The 18,615-nt window shown below is 46.0% G+C and overlaps 1 protein-coding gene across 1 annotated transcript in view; it reads right to left on the bottom strand.

Annotated features, from left to right (window-relative positions):
* The window catches only part of NFILZ (NFIL3 like basic leucine zipper), a 33,128-nt gene that overhangs the window by 1,055 nt on the left and 13,458 nt on the right, over positions 1–18,615 (bottom strand). The window contains exon 2 of the mRNA XM_087816014.1: positions 125–222. The gene's annotated coding sequence lies outside the window, so the exon portion shown is untranslated. The remainder of the gene's footprint in view (positions 1–124; positions 223–18,615) is intronic.

The raw sequence follows: 18,615 nt of genomic DNA on the forward strand, positions 1-18,615 counted from the left end.
TTGATGCCTGATGGAGGTCGCCAGAGAGAAGCCGCGTGGCTGGGAAAGGCAACCAGCCATCACGGGGCGGGCGGTTGGGCGCTGTGTCCCGCAGAGGGTGCAGGATCGCCCCCAGCATTCTTACCGCTGAGAAGGCCAGCAGACAAGACACAGGCTCAGTTCAGTCTGAGCTCCAGGGTGAGATTCTTGGAGGCTCGGAAGGGAATACAAGAAAGCCTGAACCTGGGAAGAGAGAATATGTGTCCGCAGAGGTCATCTGAGTCAAGTTGGGGGCAGAAGATAATTCACAACTCATCTGAACGTTGCCCACGTTGTACACCAAAATCTCCGTCTGTGACCAGTGTTCCAGCTGCCCCTCCATTCAGAAGGTCACCTATTTACTCATCCACTCACTCAACTGTACATTTGTCTATCCCTCTACCAACCTCCCCAACTCACTCCCAACCCATCCATTTATCCATTTATGCATCGTCTTATTTATCTGTCTATACACTCACTCAAACACTCGTCTTTCCCCGTCCAATTGTACAATCATTTATTCATTACCACCCACCCAGCCAGCCAGCCATCCATCCAGCCATCTAACTTGCCATTCATTCATTGATAGATTCATTTTTATAAAGAAATAATATTGTGCCTACAGGTAACAAGAAAAATAGACAAATTCAACATCATAAAAAATTTTTAATTTTGTACATCAAAGGTTCTATTCACAAAGTAAAAAAGCAGCCCACCAAATAGGAGAAAATATTTGCAAATCACATATCTGATGAGGGATTAACATCCAGAATAGACTTTAAAAACTCCTAAAATTCAAAAACAACAACAAAAATCCAATTCAAAAGTGGGCATAGGACTTGATGAGACATTTCACCAAGGAAGATAAACACATGGCCGGTAAGCACAATGCAAAATGTTCAACACCACTAATCGTTAGGGAAATGCAATTTGAAACTACGAGATACCACCTCACACCAAATGTGATGGTTACTATCAAAAAAATCAGAAGACAGCAACTGTTGGCCAAGATGTGGAGAAATGAGAACACTTGTGAACTGTCGGTCGGAATGAAACATGGTGTTGCCATGTGGGAGACAGTACCCATGCCTGGACCCCCCGAAAACTCCTAGTCATGGGAGGGAGCCCAGTGCCCATGGCCAGGACACTCCTCCCCGCCCACACACACATACCTCGACCCAAGAATTCGGGCATATGCTTATAAAAGTGTGAATATCTTAGATTCCTAAAAGGAGTGCTCCGTTCACACCCATCTTCCCCCAGGGGATGGAAGTAAACAATTGAGGAAGACACTACATGAATATTTTTTTGGACAAACCAGTGAGTGATGCATGAATGTTTTTTGAATGAACCAATGAATGCATGAGTATCTGAATAAAAATGTCGCCCCAATAAATTTTTTATCCCAATAAATTTAATTAAAAAAAGAATGAGTGAAATATGAGTGAATGAACAAATGAGCAGGTGAAGTAATGCTCAAGGGGCAGGGCCCTGACAGTGGGCACAATAAGCCTGAATGGGCCTCTCTCCCTTAGAGGACTGGGCCCAGGTCTTCCACCACCCAGGCAGCTCATCTGAGCCCCAGCCAAGGTAAAGCCCCAGACCAGTTCTCACTCAGGGTCCCTTGTCCCAGTAGCCACAGCATCCTCTTGCCACCCACCTGGCCATATCCTGGGGGCCCTCAGACAGGGTACTGACCACCGTTCCAACTTCAAGGATGCCGACCAGAGCCCAGGAGCTGATGTGCACCAGCGTGGAGGTCAAAGACACATGCCAGGGCCATGGGGTCAATGTACCGAAGGCACCAGCCTGGCTCTGGGAGACATAGTGGGGGTGGCAGGCAAGCCCAGAGATGACTGGACCAGGGGCCAGCTAGGATGGAAAGGGAAGAAGACACAGAACAGGATCCTGTAAGGCCAATTCAAAACAAGCAGTTGCCCGAGGAAGAAGTCCGTGCATGGGCTGACAGTCAGATAGAAGAGGGACAGGCTCAATCTGTCTGCCCGAGTCCCTCCTCTCTGCGGCTTGGCCTGAGGTCCTCCTAACCACCGCCTCCCACACCTCCAGGGAGATGGTGAAGTAGATAGCTCAGCTGCCCGAGTTTATTTCGAGAAGATGCAGTGAGGGCTGGGCTGGGCCTTCCTGTGGTCACAGAGGAAGTGCTCGTGGGGGCGGTGAGACAGGGAACGCTCCTTGCGAAACAGCGGGTGGGGGATGAGGGAACAGATAGAGCTCTCCCCAGAGATGGCAGAGTCAGACTCAGCCCAATCAGCCTCTGCAGCCTCCCGGCCAGCGGCAATCAAAGCTCCACTTGGTTCCTTTGCATGGCAGGAAGCTCATTCATTCTAAAGTCAGTCCCTGCGAGGCTGGGTGAGCTGTCAAGGTCAAGGAAGCCTTCCTGGAAGGGCGCTAATATCCACCTTCACAGAACCTTTCTGTGTTGGAATTCATTCTCTCTTTGTGTCCATGAGAAACTTCTCCTCCCTCTGGCCCTGAAAACACTTTTGGGGTTTGATGCATCAACGCTCATGTTCCCCCATCACTACTCTAGTCTACTTTCTGTCAAGGAACGCTTACGGAGCACCTACTATGTATCAGGCACAAGCAATGTCACCCTTTGCACTCGCCACAAACTGAGGCTCTGAGAGGTCAAGTGACTTGAGAGAGAGAGAGAGAGAGAGAGAGAGGGAGAGAAACATCAATCGACTACCTCCTGTACCCGCAACCTAGGTATGTGCCCTGATCGGGAATGGAACCCTCAAGACTTTTCATGTCTTAAACGATGCTCCAACCAACTGAACCACCTGGCTGGGGCTGGTGATACAGTTTTGAGTTTGTTTAGAGCCTCTGAGGGGTAGAGGTCAGTATCCACAGAGGAAAAGAGGGTCCAGAAACTACACTGCTAACAATAGATCAGGGCTGAGATGGGCACCCAAGCTGCTGGGACGATGCAACGGGTGAACAGAGGTAAGAGCTTAATCCTGCTTCAAATGGGTTCAAATTCTCCTTCCTAGCTGAGTGTGCTTGGGCAAGTCAGGTCACCTCTATGAGCTTCCAGTGTCTCATCTGTAAGACAAGGATAATAGTAGCACGTACTCCATTGGTTATATAAAGAATAAGTAAGATCGGATGTGGTACATAATAATAATAAATGGCCCACACAGCTATTTTTATATTTGGTGGTGGTATTAGAACCTTCTCTCACTAGACATCTGTGACCAGACCCCTGTGGTTATCTGTGTTGAGAATATCAGTGAGAACCCTCAGAGAGACCACCCAACACAATAGTGTCAGATGATAAAACTGGATTTCCTTTGAAGGTGGTGGACCAAGTACACATTGAAACTGCCCCCTCCTCTCCAAGTACTTAGAAAAGACAGGAAAATGATAAATTGAACCAGAAACCAAAGCAGAGGTGCCCAGTGGCAAGGGTGCCCCACTCAAGGAAGCACAGTGCCACCTAATATGTGAGGTCAAGAGCACACACTATCAGAAGACTCTCAAAGAGATGAAAAATTCACAACTACTTCATGAAGCTCCCACAAACTCCCCAGCCTGAAGAATTTATATCAGAGGAAAAAGAGAATATCATATAATATTAAAATCTAGTACAAAAATAGATCAAGTTACTCAAATATATAAAGGATGGACTAATAGCCATAAAACAAGAATAGGAGGTTATAAAACAAAGACAAGTAGATATAAATAAGAACCAGTTAGAACTAAGATATGAAAAATATAGTTGCTACAAAACTCAAGAGGTAGGTTGACTAGTAGAAGGGGAAACCAAGATCCAAATCTGCAAAAGGACTTACCAAGGCCACATGGAATTTTAGTGGCAGAGATGGACCCAGAACCTGGAGCCCAGGTTATAAAAGCCAAGAACTGATTTCTAACTCAGGAGATTAGGCTGGAGGCCATTTGTGGCTCTCCAACTGTGTTCTGTGGTTTCCACTTCTCTCTTTCCTGTTTTTCTTTTCTTTCCTTGTGTTACAAGGTTGCTGCTGAGCTGGACTTCAGAGATCTTCCCTAATGAGGAACAGAGTTTCCATTTCCTGAGTAGCCAGGTTGGAACAATGGATGTGGGAAAATGGTCAGCCTTTAAATTCCCAAATTAGAATTTAATTAAACAGAATATTAATATCAGAAGAGCTGATTGAGTGAAATGGCCAATATTGGCCATGGGATGCTGAATGGGTGACAACATCCCTAAGTATCAGATTTCTCATCTGTAAAATAGGCTCAAATTTCCCCATGACATGCAGATGTTTTGAGATTTAAATATTAAGTTGTGTGTACAAGAAACCAGGCATATCCAGGTGGTTTCAAATGCAACACTTTGCTGGAGCCCAGCAAACCCTCTTCTTTGAGCCCAAAGAATCCCAGGTGAGAACAAAACTACAGTCAGTTGGCAACGAAGCCACAAATGGAGGAGAGAGAAAAAATCAAAAACTTTTTAAGGACAGAAAAAATGGTGAGAAAAAAATAAATCAAAAAAGTGTGGGTAAAACAATATGAACCCAAAGAGGCCCACACCAAGACACATAGTAATTAAAATGCCAAAGGTTAAAGACAAAGAGATAATCTTTTTTCTTTTTCTTTTTTTAATTAATCTTCACCTGGAGATATTTTTTCCATTGATTTTTAGAAAGAGTGGAAGGGATGGAGCAAGGAGGGGAGAGAAAGAGAGAGAGAGAGAGAAATCGATGTGAGAGAGACACATCAATTGGTTGCCTCCCACATGTGCCCCGACCAGGGCCAGATATCAAACCTGCAACCCAGTTACATGCCCCTGACCAGGAATCAAGTCCACCACCCTTCGATGCACAGGCCAATGCTCTAACCACTGAGCAGCACTGGCCAGGGCAAAGAGAGAATCTTAAAAGCAGCAAGAGAAAGGCAGTTAGTTACCTAGAAGGGAAATGCCATAAGACTATCAACTGATTTCTCAACGGAAACTTTGCAGGCCAGAAAGGATTGGCACAAAATATTCAAAGTGATGAAAAGCAAGGCCCCACAACCAAGTCTACTCTACCCATAAAGTCTATCATTTAAAATTGAAGGAGAAATAGTTTCCCAGACACTAAAAAGCTAAAGGATTTCATCACCACCAAACCAATATTATAAGAAATGTTAAAGGAACTTCTTTGAAAAGAAAAAGGGGGAGAAATAACAAATACAAATGATAAAATGGCACTGACTACGTACTTATCAATAATCACTTTAAATATAAATGAATTAAATGCTCCAATAGAAAGACATAGATGCCCTGGCTGGAGTGGCTCAGTTGGTTGGGCGTCATCCCATGCACTGAAACGTTGCTGGCGCGGCTCCTGGTCAGGGCACATGCCCAGGTTGCGGGCTCAGTCTCTGGTAGGGCGCCTACAGGAGGCAGCCAATAGATGTTTCACTCTCACATAGATGTTTCCCCCTCTCCCTCTCCCTCTCCCTCTCCCTCTCCCTCTCCCTCTCCCTCTCCCTCTCCCTCTCCCTCTCCCTCTCCCTCTCCCTCTCCCTCTCCCTCTCCCTCTCCCTCTCCCTCTCCCTCTCCCTCTCCCTCTCCCTCTCCCTCTCCCTCTCCCTCTCCCTCTCCCTCTCCCTTTCCCTCTCCCTCTCTTTCTGTCTAAAAATCAATAAAAATATTTTAAAAAAGAGACATAAGGTGGCTGAATGAATATAAAAAACAACACCCATATATATGCTGTCTACAACAGACTCACTTCATATCAAAAGACACACAGACAAAAAGTAAAGGGATGAAAAAAGATATTTCATACTAATGAAAATGGCAATATTTAGATTTAAAAACAAAGGCTATAAAATGGGACAAAGAAAGACATTTCATAATGATAAAGGAATCAGTCCAACAAGACGATATAACTCTTGTAAACATTTATGCACCCAACGTAAGAATACCTAAATATGTAAACCAAATACTGATGGACATAAAGTGAGGGAGCAATAGTAATACAGTCATAGTAGGGGACTTTAACACCCCGTTGACATCAATGGATAGAACTTCCAGACAGAAAATCAACAAGAATATAGCAGCCTTAAATGTCACATCAGACCAGATGCATTTGATTGGTATTTTAAAAGCATTTCACCCCCAAGCAGTAGAATATACATTCTTTTCAAGTGCATATGGAACATTTTACAGAACAGATCACATCTTTGGCCACAAAAAAGTTTCAATAAATTTAAGAAGATTGAAATCATATCAAGCATTTTCTCCAACCGCATAGTATGAAACTAGAAATCAACGAGAAGGAAAAGAACGGGAAAAACACACAAGCACATGGAGGCTAAATAACATGCTACTAAACAACGAGTGGGTTAACAATGAGATCAAGGAAGAAATCAAAAGATACCTTGAGACAAATGAAAATGAAAACACAATGACCTACATAAAACACAGAGAAAGCAGTCATAAGAGGGTAAACCATAGCAATACAGGCTCCCTCAAAAAACAAAACAAAACAATCTCAAATAAACATACAATCTTACAACGGAAGGAACTAAAAAAAGAACAACAAACAAATCCCACAATGAGTAGAAGGAAGGAAACAATAAAGATAAGAGTGGAAATAAGCAAAATAGAGTCTAAAATAATACAAAGGATCAATGAAACCAAGAGCTGATTCTTTGAAAAGATAAAAAAGATTGATAAAGCCTTAGGCAGACTCATCAAAGAAAAAAGAGAGAGGACCCAAATAAATAAAATATGAAATGAAAGAGGAGAACAACTAACAGCAGAGAAATACAAAGGATCGTAAGAAAATATTACAAGCAATCATATGCCAACAAATTGAACAATCTGGAAAAAAAAACAACAGAGAAATACACAATCTTCCAAAACTGAATCAAGAAGAAACAGAAAATCTGAACCGACTGATTACACCCAACAAAGTCAAAGCAGTAATTTAAAAAAACTTCTAATAAACCAAAGTCCTGGACTGAATGTCTTTCTTCACAGGTGAATTTTACCATGCATTCAAAGGAGAACTAATAACCACCCTTTTCAAACTATTCCAAAAATTTCAAGAGGAGGGAAGACTCCCCAGGCTTATGTTATGAGGCCAGTATTATGCTAATTCCAAAACCAGATAAAAACACTACAAAGAAAGAAAATTATAGGCCAATATCTCTGATGAACATAGATGCAAAAATCCTCAACAAAATATCAGCAAAGCAAATTCAGCAATACATTAAAATTATTATACACCATGATCAAGTGTGATTTATTCCTGGGATACATGGTTGGTTCAATAGCCACAAATCAAGTAACATAATACACCACATAAAGAAAAATCATATGATCATATCAATAGATGCAGAAAAAGCTTTTGACAAAATCCAACATCAATTTATGATTAAAAAAAACACTCAGAAAATTGGAATACAGAGAACATACCTGAACATAATAAAGGCCATATGTGACAAATGCACAGCTAACATCATACTCAACAGGGAAAAGCTAAAAGCGTTTTCCTTAAGATCAGGAGCAGTATAAGAATATCCATTTTCACCACTTTCATTGAACATAGTATTGGAAGTTCTAGTCACAGCAATCAGACAACAAAAAGAAATAAAAGGCATTTAAATTACAAAGGAAAAAGTATAACTGTCATTATTTGTGGATGACATAATTCTATGTAGAGAGATCCCTAAAGATTATACACACACACACACACACACACAACCATTAGAACTGATCAATGAATTCAGTAAAGCAGCAGGGTACAAAATTGATATTCAGAATTAGGCTGCGTTTTTATACACCAATAACAAACTGTCAAAAAAGAAAGTAAGAAAACAATCCTGGATGGCCAATAGACATATGACAAGATGCTCAATGTCACTAATCATCAGAAAAATCGTAGGAAAAATGCAAATTAAAACCACAATGAGATGTTACCTCACTCCTATCAGAATGGCTACCATCAACAAACCAACAAACAAGAGATGTTGGTGAACGTGTGGAGAAGAGGGAACCCTCAGCACTGTTGGTGGGATTGCAAATTGGTGTAGCCACTATGGAGAACAGTACAGAGTTTCCACAGAAAATTAGAAATAGAATTACCCTATGACCCAACAATTCCACTTCTGGGTATTTATCTGAAGAAACTCAAAACACTGATTAGAAAAGACGTAAGTGTCCTTATGTCCCTGGCAGCATTATTTACAATAGCTCAGATACAGCAGAAACCTAAATGTACACCAATAGATGACTGAATGAAGAAGATGTGGTCCATATATACAATAGACTACTCGGCCATAAAAAAAGAATGAAACCTCACCACTTGTGACAACGTGGATGGACCTAGAAGGTATTACACTAAGTAAAATAAGTCAGAGACAGAAAGACAAACATCATGTAATTTCACTTATATGTGGAATCTAAAAAACAAAATAAACAAAACAGAAACAAACTCATAGATACACAGAAAAAACTGACAGTTACCAGGTGGGAGCGGGGATGAGGGACTGGATGAAAAAGGTGAAGGGATTAAGAAATACAAATTATAGTTACAAAATAGTCATGGGGATGTAAAGTAAAGTATAGGGAATATAGTCAATAATATTATAGTAACTATTCATGGCAGCCAGGTGGGACTAGACTTATTGAGGGGATCACTTCGTAAGTTACATAAATGTCTAACCACTATATTGGACCCCTGAAATTAATATAATATTGAATGTCAACTGTAATAAAATTAAATTAAATTAAATTAAATTAAATTAAAAAAAAGAGACAGTGGGTAGGCTGCCTGACAAATTCCCCACCCACATGGCCAAAGGGCAGCTTACAAGTTTCCATTTGTTTCATGCTAAGAGGGGAACTAAAATGACCACAAACCCTCCACTGGGTGTAAGACTTGTTAACATTCATTGTGTGCCCAATGAACATCTAAAAAAATTGTTCCCCCCATCCCTTATCAGAGAAAGATTCATTTGTTTTCATAAGATACCAGTTTTCTTCCAGCTGAAACTGGCAAAGATTTAAAAAATTATAAAACTCAACTCTAACAAGGATGTGGTGAGCTGGGCACTTGTGTACCTAGAAGGTGGGGGTGTAAATTGCTTCCTGGAAAGGCAAGTAGGCAATATGAAATAAAGTTGGACTCATAACCTGCTCCAGGAATGAAGGTGTCTCTTCCCTCCCACCGGAATCACTGTATTCTGGCCTCAAATGCCAATATCTCTCACCCAACATACCACTCTAGCCAGTTAGAACCTCTTTTGTTTGTTAAAAAGATGTTTTCTCACCCGCACATGCTGTTCCTTTGGCCTCAAACATTCTTCTCTTTCCTCATCTCTTTCCTGGCTGAGTCTTTCCCATCCTTCAGGACTTAGCATAGATGTTACCTCCTACAGGAAGCTCACCAGAATGACTCCTCTCAGCTAGGCCAGGAGCCTCTTCTGGCCTCCCAGTGCTCTGTGCGTTTTCACCTGCACCACAGTGATCACTCTACGTTTGAGTCCCCATGTCCACGCATTTCCAGAACAGGCACTTGATAACTACAGGAGGAATGAAATATTAGGAGAAGGCGCTGTGGTCTGTGTGGTTCCAGAAGGCTGAGCCAGGACCACGGAAAAGGGGATGGAGATGCAGTGTGGGGTCAGATCTGTAAGAATTTTCTAAGAATTCCAGCTTACAACCCAGCAAGGCAGCCTTGAGAGGTAATGAGCTGCCCATCATAGGGGTTGTGCAAGGGGGGTCAGAAACTACTTCCTTAGATCCCTCTCTGACTTCCCCACCCCTCCCTGCCCAGACTCAAGGGGTCCAGGATGAAGAAGGTGCCCTTCTCCCCAAGCTGTTCCAAGTGGCTCTTAGTTGTTCCTAGTGAGGACAGAGACCTGCAGGGTCTGTTCCCAGGGCCCTAGGCAGCCCTTCCTTGGAAATGCCGCAGAGTCTCAAGAGGCTGCACTCTCACGGGGTTCAGGGAGCCCGATGCAGCCTCAGGGCCCTGCACTCTCATTCTGAGTAAAAGCCCCCGCTTCATAAAAGCACAGGTGAAACCAGTCTCTAAAACTGAGAGCCCTCTGAGAGTACTCAGGTTTCAAGGGGAAAATGCAAGATGCTCTGGGACTGCGGTGGCCCTTTCTCTCCCTCACTTCCTCCTGGGGCCCATGGAGAGGCCGGAAGCCACTGGTACCTCTGAGCCCAGACCACAAGGCCAGCTGTAGTCCCAGGAACAGGCTGATATTGTTGGGGGGGGCGGGGCGGAGAGGGCTAGACACAGAGTTTTTGGAGCCAGCAATCCCTGCTGTTTCATTGACATACTCTGTGACCTTTGACAAATGCCTCAGTCTTTTCAACTGTCAAATGGGTACAAGGTTGGTGCCCGTTAGTAAGTAACCCAGGTACATTCTTAGTCCCAACGCATAGTAAGTGGTCTGTTCTGAACTGCATGACTTGAGGGACGTCCCCGGGGCTCACAGGGTCTGATCTGATAGAGTGTCGGCTAAATGGAAATCCACCTCCTGACCCTTCATGTGGAACAAAATTAATCTTGGGGACCTTAAGCCGTTGGCCCCTGGAAAGAGGTGTTCCTAGGGTTCTACCTCTCCCTTTCTCTAGCCCAAACCAGAACAATGCCCCCGCTATAAGAGGAGCCTCAGATCCTGGGTGGTCAGGCAGGTTGGGGTCCAGCTGCCTGGCAGAAACTCGAGGCCCCCTACCCCGCCCAGAGGTGGTGTCACTAGGAAGGGATTTGGGCACCTGGCCCCAGTCACTTACAGATTTAGGGAAGGAAGCTCAGAGGTCCCCTGTGTCCAGAAAAGGCCAGGATCCCACCAGTTTGTGCTGCTGCTCAGGCCCTGACTCAAGGGACTCTCCTCCAGGCACCTAAGTCCCCAAACACACCTACAGGTAGCCAGACTAACCCACTGGCCCTACATGCACATCTAAGTCCTATATCCAGCCTCATGGCTGCCTCCTCTCACTCACTCTGTTCCAGCCACATGGGCCTCCTCGCTGTTTCTGCAACAAACCAGGCAGTGCTGCCTCAGGACCTTTGCATGGGCTATTTCCTCTGGCGGGAATACTGTTCCTCCAGATATTCACATGACCCAGCCTCTTTTCAGGCCTCAGGTCCTCAGCAAGCCCTGCACTGACCCCTAGGCTAATCACCCCACCGCCCCATTCATTCTCTGTCATTTCCTGTTTTGTGTTCATTTCAGGCGCTTATCGCTCCCTTACCTTTTAGTTACTGACTGACTAAGCTTAGGTCTGTCTCTGCCACTACAACACCAGCCCCTGAGGGAAGGGATGGTGTCCATCCGCGTTCCTACTGCCTAGAACAGCACCTGGCACACAGTAGGTGCTTAATACCTATTTGTTGAGTGAACGAATGAATGTGAAGGATGTTGTTTAATTCTCACATTCTCCTGAGAGACAGATTCTCCCCCTTTTGCCACAGAGCCTCAGAGAGGTACAGTGTCTGGCCCAGGGTCACACAGCTGGTCATGGGTGGGCATGCAACCTGGGCAGTGGAACCCAGAGCCCATCCTCTCAAGCCCTGAGATATGGCTAGAAATGTGACAGGTCTGAAAGGCACCTTGAGGCCAGGATGCAGCTGCTGGCTCAGGAGTTGGTGCCACGGAGCCCCAGGGCCTTAGTCTCCCTTCTATGAAATGGAACCAGGAGTGCGCTGAGAGAAGCAGCTTCTGGCCCTGGGAGCCCTGCCCCCCCGCCCAATGGCTGTCCTCCCCCTTCTCCAAAACTGCACTCAAAGCAGGTACATCCCACTCTCCCAGCCCCACCTCAAGCTCCAGCTGTACCATGGTTCCCGGAGATACCATGAAGCAGAAACTGGACCCTATGAGTTATCTGGGTCCCTGAAACACTCACTGTGTCATAAGAGCTATTTCTGGGTACCCAGCCCTGCCTATGCTAAGCTCTTTATCTACACTATCTGCCAAGGGGATCTTTTCACCACAGATAATAAACTTTCCAGCTTAAAACCTTCAACAGATGAAGACCATGCTCCCTTGCCCCACCCATGAGGCCCTGCAGCCTAGGTGGAGCTGGTCCCCTCCATGCCCAACCGCTCCGCTGCCTGCGCCGCTCTTCCTCGCTTCCCCGGCTTCCCTCATTCTCACCCTTTGATTGCAGTTTCTCCAACAGGCCCTCCCTGCCTCCCAGGAGAGACCAGGTGCCCTACTCTGCACTGGCTGAGCTCCAGGTGTTTTGCTTCTCAGCATTTATGATCCCTGTAATTTTACATTCAGTCCTGCATGAGCTGACTAACGTCTCTCTCCTATGAGGCCAGGCCTATGTTTCTTCTCCCCAGTATATCCCCACCCCAGAGCCTGACACATAGGAAGCACTTGTTAAATTTTGTAGAATGAATGAATGAGGGCACAGGCCTGTCATCACCTCCAGGTCCCCATTCTACAGGTGAGAAGACGGAGGCTTGCTCACCTGAGGCAGCATCCAGGCTCCTGGATCCCCCTCTGCAGAGCCTGACCCCCAAAACCTCCAGATTTAGGGCAGTGGTTCTATCATCTGTCAATACCTGAAGGCATATTTGGTTGTCATGATGAGGGCAGGCCAGGGATGCTGCTCAACATTCTCTGCTGCGCTGTACAAAGGAGAATCCAGCCCCAAATGCCAACAGCGTGTGGCGGAGGCACCTGCTTTAGGGGAAGTGCCCACATCCCAGGGGATTTATAAAGGCCTGCCCCTCAGTGGGTCAGGTCCTGGTAGCCACTTGAACAGAAATGGTGGCGGGTGTTAACTCTGATTCCCCAGCATAGATCTCACCTTGACCCAGCTGCCACTGTTTCAGCTGTAAAAAGGGTGGGCCATCAAAAGACACTATCCACAGAGCGAAAAGGCAACCCACAGAATGGGAGAAAATATATGTAAATCTTATATCTGATAAAGAATTAACATCCAGAATGTATATAGAACTAAAACTCAACAACAAAAATAAACAATGTGATTTAAAAATGGGCAAAGGCCAGGCCAGTGTGGCTCAGTGGTTGAGCTTTGGCCCATGAATCTGGAGATCATGGTCAAATCCCGGTTAGGGCACAAACCCAGATTCTGGGCTTGGTCCCCGGTAAGGGGTGTGTGGGAGGAGGCCAATTAATGATTCTCTCTCATCATTGATGTTTCTCTCTCCCCCTCTCTCTTCCTTTCTCTGAAATCAATAAAAACATATTAAATAAAAATAGAAATGAGCAAAGAATTTGAAATGTCTATTTGTGCAAAGAGGATATATGAATGGCCAGTAATGACATGTAGAGACGCTCAACATCACTAATCATTAGGGAAATGCAAATCTAAAATATAGAGAAATACCATCTTACACTCATGAGATTGACTACTATTAAAAAAAAAAACCAAAAAACAAACAAACAAACAAAAAACCTAGAAAATAACCAGTGCTCCTGAGGATGTGGAGAAATCAGAACCCTCAAGAATTGCTGGTGGGCATGTAAAATGGTGCGGTCACTGTAGAAAACAGTTTGGAGTATCCCCAAAATTAAAAATACAGCTACCATATGATCCCACTTCTGGGTATACACCCAAAAGAAATGAAAGCAGGGTTTTATACACCTATTTGTACACCTGTGTTCACAGGAGCATGATTCATAGTAGCTAAAATGCAGATGCAACACAAGTGTGTATTGACAAGTGATGGATAAACGCAATGTGGTCCATCCCTGCAGTGGAATATTATTCAGCCTTAAAAAGGGAGAAACCCTGACACCTGCTGCGACATGGCTGACCCTTGAGGGCATTATGCTGAATGAAATAAGACAGACACAAAGGGACAAATACTGTGCGATTCCACTCACAGGAGGTCCCTGGAGAAAGCAGATTCATAGAAATAGAAAGTCGAATGGTGAGAGCCAGGGGCCGGGCAATGGGGATGGGGAGTGAGTGTTTAATGGGGACAGCATTTCAGCTGGAGAAGATAAAAGCAGTTCTGGAGATGGAAGGTGGTGATGGCTGCACCATGGGATGTGCTGAATGCCACTGAGTTGTGCACTTAAACATGGTCATGATGGCAAATTTTACCACAATTTAAAAATTAAATAAAAAGAAGAGGGGGCATGGTGCTGGTAGCCACATCTGGGTCATGGGCTGGCTTGTCTAGCAAGCCTCACAAATGTCCAGCCCCAGTGGCCACCTCCCTCAAGGTAAAAGCCCAAGTGCTCCCTGAGGTCCACCTGCCTCATCTGCTCCCTGCCCCCACCTCCTGCCTCTCTTTCCTTCACTTACTCAGCTCAGCCATATAAGCCTCTTTGATGTTTTCCCGACACATCAGGCCCAATTGTGCCCCAGGACCTTTGCACAGGCTGTTCTCTCTGCCTAATATGTGCTCCCATTTCAATATCTGCGTGGCTGGTCCCCTCTCTCGACGCCCTTAACCCTCTCTGCTCCTGGAGGAGAGGGTCCATGCAGCTACCCAAGCTCCTCAGCCTCACGTCTGACTTGTACTTTGGGGAACAAGGCCTTCCCAGGTTGGGGGTTGGTCTCTGAGGCACGAACATTCAGCCTGTTTGCTTCACATAAACCAGTGATTCCCGACCTTGGGGCCCACCTTAGGTGGGGCTGTCCTATCTCCTCTTCCCGTCTGAGCAGGGCCCAGAGCCCCCAGGTACCTGCTGCAGCCAGATGGTGGGCACAAAGTAATTGCTCAGGTAACATGGGATGAAAGTGCAATAGGGAAGCACAAAGAGAGGTAGAGATGGGGGGAGACAGAGAGGAGAGCAGATGGACAGAGGAAAAACAGAGAAAGCAGGAGGAGCAAAGAGGGAAGGAGAGAGGGAGGAGGAAAGAGAGAGAGAGAGGGAGGCGATGGCCACTAACCCAGGAACTACAACCCTACACACGACAGGCTCCAGCAACAGCAGTGGGGTTTGTCACACTAATTTTCTGCAACACCCACTCACTCTTATCACCATGGCCACCTAAACCTCGCAGCAGTTATGCTGGACCCCAAACACCCCCAAATCTTCACAAGAACTGGATCCCCACAATAGTCAGACCCCCTCACAACGGATGGACCTCAGGTCTGCACAGCAGCTGGACCCACCTCCCCACAAAGTCCCAGAGCGCAGCTGGGCTCCTCAGTGACAAACCTGAGAGCCAGACCTAGAAGATCACACAATAGCCAGACCCTCCCTGGTCCCTAAGCACCATCTTCTGAGACCACGACCCCCGTCACAGTACCTACCCCCTCCACACACCCACTATCAGGTGTAGTCACCCATAAGGACCGACGTAATTAGGTCTTTTTCCGAATTCATAAAGCCCTGGGTTTTCATGCCATTAATGTTGCCAAGGCACAGCTGGCTGGCACCGTGTGACGAACAGGGCCCCTGTGTGGGGACAACACCACAGAAGATGCAGGGACATGAGAGGGGGTTGAGGGGAGGCCTGGTGGGGGGGCAAGGAGAGACGAGAAAAGGTGGGCCGCTGGGGAAGGTGAACTGTGAGAAGGGGGGGAGAGGAGGTGGATGCCGGGGCCCCCACCGTGGGAGTCAGCACTGGGGCCTGAAACCTGCTGCCCCACAGGTGAGTCCATGGAGCCCTCACCCAGGCCCTCTCCTCCCCTCCAGCCCTCCCGCCCCTTCCCCAGGGCAGCAGCCTCCTCTTCTCCCTCTCTGGGCAAAGGGCTCAGAGGAGGCAGAACCTAAGGGGACAGAGGACATGGGGGAGGGAATCAAGGGGAGAAGCCTGTACCCCACCCCAATGCCCAGAGAGTGGAGGTTGGATGGGACAACAGGGACAGAGGCAGACAGAGACAGAGAGACACATAGGAAAGGAGACACACAGAGAGAAACCCAAAGAGAGCCAGAGACCCTCAGAGCCAAAGACCCTGAGAGGGAAAGAGCTAAAACAGGGAGAGAGACCTAGAGACACAGGGACAGGGTGGGAAGCTTTGAGACTGGAAAAGACTCAGGACAGCATGGGAGAGGAAAGGGACGTTGTCCAGAAAAACAGAGAGAGGGGCTGAGACGGGCAGGGGAGGTTGTCTGGGTGCGGGGTTCCCGAGGGTCCCCCAGCCCACTGAACCTTGGCCAGCTCAGCTGGGCCTCTACCTGCATACGGGGCTCCCCTCCCAATGCTGTTTCCCCAGCGAGCCCCGTGGGAGCCACATCAGCCTCTGGGTCGGTCTCCAACTCCTCTGTGGCAGAGGGAGGTACCACACTTTCATAAAGGTGACACACTGGCCCCCAGTTGGTTGCTCGTGGCTTTTCCTGCCAGGCTGTCCTCTCGCACTGGCGTCTGCCCAGGGAGCAGGTGCTGTGGGTTGGCCCATCTCAGGGGGGCTCACCAGGGAGTGGTCGAGCCACTGGGAGCCCAAGGAGGGGGTCCGTGCTGGCCAAAGCTATAGCTTCTCATTCAAACCCCTTATGACCTTTCTAGAAAGATTGGGTTGGGGGAGGGGGGTAAAGAATTGGTTCCTTTCTCTGCGTACACATGAGGACACTCTACTGCTCACCACCCTCTGGCTCAGCACTGCCTCTCAGGCTTTCTCATGCCTTGCCCTGGCTCACCCCCTCTGTCCAGCCTGCCCATCAGAGGAATCTGGGGCACAGAGGAATTAAGTAACATGCCCCCAGGGGAAGAAAACTCAACTACAGTATGAGTTTTCTGAGTGGACATCAGTAAACAGAGAGGAAAGACATTCTACGCAGAGGGAATAGCACATGCAAAGGCCCGAGGTAAGGATCAGCGTGGGTATGTTGGGAAAACCCTGGAAGGAGGTGGAGGGACGTTTTCAGAGCTTGTAGGAAAGATCCTGCACACAGTGCCGGGGTGAAGAGGCAGCAGGGTTAGGATAGGGTCTGGAGGTGGGGAAGAGCCTGAGCCATGCCGCACGCCCTGGGGAGGGGGGGGCGGGGGCAGGCCTGCCCTATTTGAGGGAGTCACCTGCAGCGGAGTTGTGCCCTTGGTTTGAGGACAGCGGCCTCTAGTGGCCCCTTTTAGACCTGCACCCCTTTTCATGTTTTTTTCCCCAAAAGATATTGCCATCCCATCTACCTTCCCAGTGAATTAAAGTATTTTTAAAATTTTATATTCATCTCCAGGAACAATTATAAAATAAAACAAATAATATTAATGACCATATAAGAAATTAAGATGGTGAAATTTTAATTAATGTCTGATATAATAATTTTTTATGCAAATAATTGTTCAGTAGCTACATGAATTTTAATAAAACTGAAATCTCTATAAATAGTACAATTGGGGAAACCACTAAGTCATACCACTGATGGGACATCTTATTTTTTTTATTCATTCTTTAATGGTAAAACAAGGGATAATTTTAAAAGAATAAGTTTTGCATACTTTAAATATCTTACAATTTTATTTCTCAATTATAGATCAATAAAGCCACTAGTACTTACTCCTGTGTATTGCTGTCTCCTCTAATGTGTGCTGGACATGTGACCTGTTTCCAACAAATAGAACACAACAAAAATGATAAGAAGTCACTCTGATGTTTGGTTATAAAGATTGTGACTTCTATCTTGTGGCACCCTCCTCCTCATCTTCCCCACCCCTCTCTCCCTCCCTGCCCTCCCCTCTTTCCCTTCCTACCTGCTTCTCTCTCCCTCTCTGTCTCTCTCCCCACCCACCCACCCCCATGGAGAGGCTCATATCCAGGAACTGCTGTCTTTGATCCGCAGACAGCTGAGATCTGCTCAGAGTGAGGTTGGAAACAGATCCCCTAGGCCCTGTCAAGATGGGATGATCACAGTCCCTGCTGATGTCCTGATTTCAACCCTATGAGAGACCCTGAGCCAGTCACCCAGCTAAGCCACTCCCAGTTTCCTGACCTACAGACACTATGTGATAATGACTTCTGGGGTTTTAAAATTATATCTATTGGGGAACATTGTTTAATAACATTATGTAAGTTTCAGGTGCACATTTTCATAATACATCACTTGTATATGGCACTGGGTGCTCATTACCCAAAGCCCAGTCTCCTCTGTCACAATATATTTGACCCCTTTACACTTTCATCCTTCCCACGTGCCTTTCCCCTCTGGTGACCACTGTGTCTGTGGTGTGAGCTTATTTATACTCATGTCTGTTTTGTTTGTTCATTTGTTGCTTCCTGTTTTATATCCCCCACAGGAGCAAAATCATAAGGTTCTTGTCCTTTCCTGCCTGACTTATTTTGCTTAACAAGATACTCCCAAGATCCACCCCTATTGTCGCAAATGGCAACATTTCATCATCTTTTATGGCTGATTAGTACTCCAGTGCATATATGTGCCATATCATCTTTATTCAGCCACCTGTCGAAGGAAACTTAGACTGTACCCATGTCTCGGCCCTTGTGAACATAGGGATACATATATTTTTACAAATAAATGTTATCAATTTTTTTTTTGGTAGGTATGCAGAAGGATTACTAGTAATATAATATAGCTCTATTTTTTTCTTCAATTACAGTTTACATTCAATATTATCGTATATTAGTTTCAGGTGTACAGCATTGTGGTTAGACAATCATATACTTTATAAAGTGATCCCCCTGATATTTCGTACTCACCTGGCCCCATACATAGTTATTAGAATATTATTGACTCTATTCCCTATGTTGTAATTCA

Source organism: Miniopterus natalensis, chromosome 4, assembly GCF_054644295.1.
Source record: "Miniopterus natalensis isolate mMinNat1 chromosome 4, mMinNat1.hap1, whole genome shotgun sequence".
NCBI lineage: Eukaryota > Metazoa > Chordata > Mammalia > Chiroptera > Miniopteridae > Miniopterus > Miniopterus natalensis.